This window comes from Copadichromis virginalis, linkage group LG11, assembly GCF_057382275.1.
Source record: "Copadichromis virginalis isolate Kocher_CV1m ecotype Utaka linkage group LG11, C_Virginalis_male_GT1.1, whole genome shotgun sequence".
NCBI classification, from domain to species: Eukaryota; Metazoa; Chordata; class Actinopteri; order Cichliformes; family Cichlidae; genus Copadichromis; species Copadichromis virginalis.
In genome coordinates, this window is record NC_140628.1 from 30,487,607 (window position 1) to 30,495,219 (window position 7,613).

Sequence of the window (7,613 nt, forward strand, 5' to 3'; positions counted from 1 at the left end):
TTACTAATCATGTCTGTCCATCTTCTTGTTTTGCATTCATCACCAGCTTGAATAGAATCTACCCTGCAGTTCCACCTCTCACCAGAAGTGGGAACAGTTCACCAAGGAAAATTCTGGTTGGCTGAGAAACAGATGGAGAGACGTGTTCACTGCCAGGGCTCATGCAGAGTGTACAAAAAGGATGTGAAGGTGGTGTCTGTATTTGTTCGAGGTCAGACACTTGAAGGAAACCGGGGCGAGGGCTGAACCAGAAACAAAAAAGAATACACAAGGATGTGCAGACATGTGGCTAAGACCCATATTTACCATGATTTGTAAAGTTCTTCCTCTTTCTTTTTTTTAAATATCACATCATGTTGACATCTATTTTTCAGCGCTGTATTTTGAGTGTTCATTTTACCTCTAACCTCCCTCAGTGCTTCTGTTAGGAGTGTGTACGATGTGCAGGGAAAAACCATTTGACTCCCAGACCACACACCAATATCTACTGCCTCACAAATGACAAACGACCTGGTAGTGCAGGGAATTATCAGAAGTCAGCCTGTGAAAGAGAATCAACAAACTGCAGAAGGCCATCCCAGCATGAGATTTGGCATCTGCGCTGTCAGCAGCAAATATTGATTTAATAATACTGCTTTACTATCTTTGAGTATGCAAATTGACTGTCTGCCCAGAAACCTTTCTTAATAGATTTTGGAAAGGGAATAAGTAATGTAGATCAATTTTTATGCACTTTGATTCACTGGACATCTCTTTTTAAATTGGAGCCAAAATGATAATTGGGAAAATGCATTTATTCGCTCTGAGCTGGAAGACAGATCTATACCACTCTTCTGTTTGTTTACAACCAGCAGCTGGTGGTTTTCAGTTCAAATGAGGCAATTTTTATTTTTGTACTTAGCTGTGTGAGTTGTTATTTTTTCCGCTACTTTTTGTAAATTTTAATTATTTCTGCCTACAAAAAGTAAGGCTATCACTGCGAATCTGCCTTTCACCTTCCCTGATTAGAATGGTTGACACTAACTTGCAGTGACGGTCAAGGCCCAATGTCATTTTCTCTTCAGTGGAAAAATAATCTGCTGAAAACCTTAAATGCATTTTTATCTAATGCGCTGTCCTGTAATCAGGTTATGGTAGAATTTAACTTCATTTTCAAGGGCAAATTGACAGAAAGACGCATGCAAAGCCTAATGAAGTCTGCCGACCCACCTACCAGGACCTATTAAGCTGACTAAAGAACTCATATCTTTATAAAAATATTTAAAAAGTGCAAGCTTTTCAATGAGTTCTGCGCAGCTTCCCTTGTTCTCTGGATTCATATTTACTTTGCAGATATGACAGTGCTATCAGTCTTCTTATCTAATACTCAGCAAGACATCAAATAAGCCTCTTTCCCTAAAATGTCAAACTGATGTTTAAAAGGTTAAGAAGCTCATAGCATGCCTAGATTATAAATCTAGGCATTGGCCCTTCACTGGCTGGTCCCATCTATAAACATGAATGTGCAGAAAAGACATCCACCTTTAGGCCTAAGGACAATAAATGTCCATTCCCCAAAAAGTGCTATAAAAACTTTATATAGTAATATTTTTTTCCACTTTAAATTGGTCAGTCTTTTAAAACTACTTCTCCCTGAAATATTCATATAAAGTTTTAATTATATTTTCGTTGTTTTAACCCTTTAAATCCCAGTTGTATTACATGAGCGCCCTGTTTTTTTAGCCCCAAAAAACAAAAAAACTAAATATTTTCCAAAAAAAACATTTGAAGTAATATTTGATTGTTATTATAATTAGGCCTTTAGATGGGTCAAAGATTGGCACCAAAATTCATTTTGACCTGCCATTATTTTTTTTGCAGGAGCACATTAAAAAAATGCATGCCTAAGGACAATTCCCCAAAAAGTGCAATAAAAATATTAAATATTAATTTTTTTTTCACTTTAAATTGGTCAGTCTTTTAAAACTACTTCTCCCTGAAATATTCATATAAAGTTTTAATTATATTTTCGTTGTTTTAACCCTTTAAATTACAAAAAAACTAAAAAAAAAAACTAAAAAACTAAATATTTTCCCAAAAAAACATTTGAAGTAATATTTGATTGTTATTATAATTAGGCCTTTAGATGGTCCAAAGATTGGCACCAAAATTAATTTCGATCTACTTTTAATTTTTTTTTCCGGAGCCCAAAACGGTCTCCAGGCGGTCAATGCTGCTCTTCTAGGCCGAAAATAGTGCTTCTTCCCGGGGTAAGTCGCGACGAAGAACCGGGGCATGTTGCGTGGGACTCCTTTCTCCAGCAGACACGTGCGATACCACGTGACAACAAATACGTCATTTCCTGTTGACTAAAAAAAAAAATGCACCCTCTCATGGTCCTAGGGACCAAAAAATGGTCCCGCCCGATCAGCGGGCGAAGCCGCTGCTGCACGCCGGAAATGAGGCTTCATTTCCGGCAGGTCTGTCCAAGCAGCCCGCTGTTTTCCAGCAGAGGTCAAATGTGAAGCAAGGGCGCCACCCGGTGGACAAATAAAAAAATTACAACTCTAAGGCCTGTAGTCCAAAACGAAACCTAAGCTGGAAACCTGACGATCCCTTTGACCGTAATTTTTCTGGCGTGAAAAATAGCGTTTATAATGGGTTTCAATGGGACAATTTTTGTCCTTAGGCCTAAAGGTGGATGCATTGCTGTAACTTAGCCATTTTAAGCTGATTTAATGAATTTACACCACAATTAAAAAAAATAAGTAAAAAAAACATTCTTTGACAAATTTGGCTATATTCCACTCAACACAGTGAAGATGGTTTAAAACTAAAAATGCAAAAGACAATAAATGTCCTTAAGACCCTCCAAGGGTTTTAAAAGGTTAAGAAGCTCATAGCATGCCTAGATTATAAATCTAGGCATTGGCCCTTCACTGGCTGGTCCCATCTATAAACATGAATGTGCAGAATTATGGGAAAAAGTAAGAGTAACTCGGCTGGAATTACAGATGTTTATTAACTGGGATCAACAGAGGAAACTGGTGTTTGCATGTGTCATGATGAATCTGTGCACTCAGCCGTCAAGGATTAGTTGTTTCGACTGAATCAATTCTGTGAATAATGACCACTTAAAACTTTCTTTCCAACCCTAATTTAATTATTTGCAATGTGTCATTGGTCTGTATAGGTTGTCAGTCATCCACATTATGGCTTAAAAAGAAGGCAGCTGGATTGTTTCATCTCTAACCCAAGAGGCTTCTTCAGCTTTAAAACAACTGGTGCCAGCCTTGGAAGTGGCCTAATGGCTCGTTGACCCACTATTGATTATGTGATTACGTGAGCGATTAAGGGTCACACGAGCCCAGGGTTTGTGGGTCATTACCATCACAGCGACTGAGGTTTGAATGCTCTGTGCAGACAGGTGGACCACAGATGCACAGCACCCAACGCTCAACGGGACAAGAAAGGACACGCTTGATGGTTTTGCTTTTTATATGTCCCTTCCTTTTCTCCTCTTTCAACTCCTCCATTCCTATGCCCTCACTATAATATGTGCAGTTTGGAGGGATCATGTGACAAATTAACGAACTATCGAAGAAACTGCACTTTTCAAGTTTTGGTGAGTGTAATTCTAGTGTTTTATTCATCACTAATGTGCAGATATGTGTGCCTGTTTGATGCAGTGTCGCAGCCTCGACAAAGAAGCTTGAAAATTTTGTCAATTCTTTCTCCACCAAAAGCCAGCATGACGGCAGCCAAAATGTTAGAACAGAAGCAATTTTATTATAGTCATTTTACAGTTTTCCATTGGTGATATTTTTTGTTTCCTCAACAAATTCCATAAAGTCTGTTTCTGTAGCGTCCTTTTAGATGTGCCTATTTTTGTCTCTCAACCACAAACCTCTTCCCTCTTACTGAAAAGTTTCATCATCACTAAGAGGAAATCTGAAAAAAAACAAAAAAAAAAGAAACACCCATTGACCCATTTTCAGCCACATTTATCAGATGACCTTGTGTGATGGACAAATACAGGAGCAGATTTAATCACTGAAGTAAGTGGGTCCAGTTGTTTGGAGGATTATGGCTATAGAGGCAGTAAATTGATAAATTTATGATTCACTTTTTAGACAACATTAAACTGTATGATACATAAAGATTTATCTCCCAGGGTAACTTTTCTTTTTCCTTCCTTTTTAAACCTTTCCATTACCTTTGGATCTATGCAACCTTGAGGATGTCTTGTAACACATTCACTTTTTGTACATCCAGCTTCAGCTTTGTAACATTCAGGTTCTCTACTTGATGATGAATGTGCCTCTCCTGCACCTCCATCTTCTCTGTAGTCTAGCGGGAGGGACACGAATGCAAGGTAGCACAGGGTAGGCTAACAGTACAATGGAAGTAGTGCTAATGAGTTAGTGACAGACGGGATTTTAGCACAAATCTGAATGAGAGAGCTATTTGCGAAATGTTATTCCTCCGTTTTGTGCACTTATATACACTCAGTGCTCCTCAGATGCATTCTCTGCACACGGGCCAGTCCAGTCTATTTATGTAGACTTCATACATTGGGTACATTTGCATTTCGCAGACTCTTGTGAAGCCTGCATTTCGGTTTCATGCAGCATGGCATATTAAGAAAGCAGGTGCACCACCTGGGTCTGGGTGCAATTCCCCCCTCCAGGGGCAAGGGTACCTAGACCCGGTTTGTAGAGTACGCTTGGGGAGTGTGATTGTGTGTACAGCGTCTCTTTATGTCTGTCTCCACGTTGGTTGAGTGTGGAGTGAGTGCATATGAGAGCATGAGGGTGGGAATGGATGTTTGTGTCTGTGTGTGCCTGTATGTCTGTGTCTATATGTCAGGTTGGGTATCAGACGCCACCTCTCTGGGGACATCTCAGGCCCTCCAAGGTTTGGAGGCCTATCTCCACCCACCACCACTTCCCCTGCCGGTGGCGGACTCCCTCAGGTGTCGGTGTGTTGGTGGTTCTTTGTGTCTGGGGGTGGGCGTCCGGGTACACACCGGCTCACTCCTTGGCGGCCGCTTGTCGGGGCCTGGGGCCTGGGGCTCGCTCGGGCCCCTTTGGAGGTGGGGTGCCCCCGGCCTCTCGGCCTAGGGCTCGGTCACTCAGGCGCAGCTGGGGGCCGGCGGAGCTCACGGGCGCGTCACTGCAACCCCCCCTGGCTTCTGCTCCGCGGCTGCTGAGTGAGCCCTCATCTGGGACTCTCCTCAGCTCTTACTGGAACAGTGGCGCGGCTGCCCCTCTGTTGGTCTTCCATGGTCTCTTGTGTTCTGGGGGCCTCTGGATGTCTGGAGTTTTGATCTCCTCCATACCCGCTTCACACCCTGGAGGACGGGGCTGTGGCCCCCCCACACTCCCTAGCAGATCATTACATGGAGAAACCTTTGGAATGCAAGCATGCTGATCCACACAGGTATGCACACATGGGTATTCACAGACGCGGACTAAAGCTTTCTTGGCTGCTGCCTCAAAGCACACTGTGCGCTGTCTATCTTGCGTGCTGCACAATATCGTTTATTACTTAGTAAATACTGATATCTATGACTAGCTAGTTTATTGTGATGGTGCTTTGTTTTCTCTATTATTATGTTGCTCTTTGTTGTTTGCTGTCTCCTCTGTTTGTTTGTTTGTTTGTTTTTTCTCCATACAGGTGACCCAGGAGTTTTTTGTTTTTTTTTTGTTTTTTTTTTGTTTTGTTTTTTTTGTCTCTCTTCCCCCCCCTTCTCACCGTCTCTTCTCCCCTTGGGTTTTCTTTCTTTCTCTCCCCCTCTCTCTCTCATTCATTCCCCCTGTCCTATTTATTTAAAAAAAAAAAAAAAAAAAAAAAAAAAAAAAAAGACAAAGGATGAACTGAAGCTCTGCCATCACGTAATGTCGCATACTGCTGTTTCTGATGTCATTTAAAAAAAAAAAAAAAAAAAAAAGCAGGTGCACACTGTCTGACTTCAGCAGTGTGATTTGTATTCTACACTCGTAACTCCGGTTTTCTTTCCATTTTCATAATATGTCATCATTATCTTTTCTACCTCTGGATATGGCTTTAGGGAGCTGGAAGCTCTAATAGCTAATATCCCTGTTTAAATTTAGGATTTAGCAATACAGAGGACTTTTGTAGAAAATTGAATGACTTTTCTTTGATATTTTTGAAATATTCAGGGCATAGAAAGCAGAAACTCTTTGGCTAACAGTCCCAGAGGCACACCTAAACTTTCATGTTGATGTTCTGTTGCGTTTTTTTCCTCCCACACCCGATAAAACTTGTCCTCCTCTTCACCTCTGGCTCTCTGGTTCCTTTTCCTTCAGTGTGACTCACTGTACTGCACGGCAAAAACATTGCTGGAGGTTAGAGGATTTTAGCGTGATGGGTGTACCGTGAAAGTGATTATGTGTCCACAGTGTTATTTTGCACACACAATCAGCTTTCTGGATGAACACCAAGAACACTTCATTCAGCCAGAGGAAGAAAAACAAAAACAAAACTGAACCTAACAGGAATCCCAGAGGATAAATTTACTCTCCTAATCACACAAGTTGAACTCATAGTGGGCTGGGACCTCCACTGGACTGAATGCACTGATTCAACCTGTGTTCACTACCTAAAATAAACAATCCAGAGGTTTCAAGTTGTCTCTTGTTAGACAATCTCATATGTACTCATCAGGCTTTTATGTTATTACTATTTTACACTTTTATCATCCGTTTCTTTACATGACGTCTTCTTCGTGACTTCTTTTCTTTTCAGTCATGGCAGATGGTTGCCCCTCCCTGAGGCTGGTTCTGCTAGACGTATCTGTTAAAGTGGAGTTTTTCCGTCCCGCTGTCACCAAGTGCTAGCTTATAGCAGGCTGTCTGATTGTTGAGTTTTTCCCTCTAAGGTTGCAGGTTCTTCACCTCGCAATATAAAGCGCTTTGAGTGGTGTTATATAAATAAAACTGAATTTGAGTGAATTTTGCTTCTTGGTTACTTTAATAATAAATTTGTGCATAAATATGTGTTTGGTTTAATAAAGGCCATCCATCCATCCTCTTAACCACTTATCCTGTTAACCAGTAGGCTTTCAGGGGGACTACGTTACTGGTTAACCAAACATGTCTTTGAACTGTGGTGGAAAGTGACAGTACCTGAAAAAAATGGATGAGTCACATGGAAGAAGTACACCTCTACCTTTATCACACCTTCAAACACATAAAGGTATAATCAGTGCCCCAGATTATGTTCTGCTGATTAGAATATCCTTAAGTAGTGACAGGTGGGACCTGTTTAATTTAAATCTCACACTGATATGGTGTTCTTTTTGTTGTTAAAATGTGTAGAGCGTGATCATGTCATGATATGGAAAGCTCTTCCCTTAGCCTCTTAAAAAAGATTGTAGATGGCTATAAGCTTGGCAGTGATTTTTGAAAAAATTAATTTAGGAAAATCATCTACAGCTGGCATAGATTTCAAACCACAGCCGGTTTGTCCAGTCACGGCTACCTGAGCAATTTCAGCCCCCAATTTCAGTTGTAACAAAAAAACGAAACGTGATTTTCATCTCAGGATCTGCAGGTAACTCTCGAAACTGCTGGCATCATTGTAGGTATTTAAAATCAAAAAATGATTGT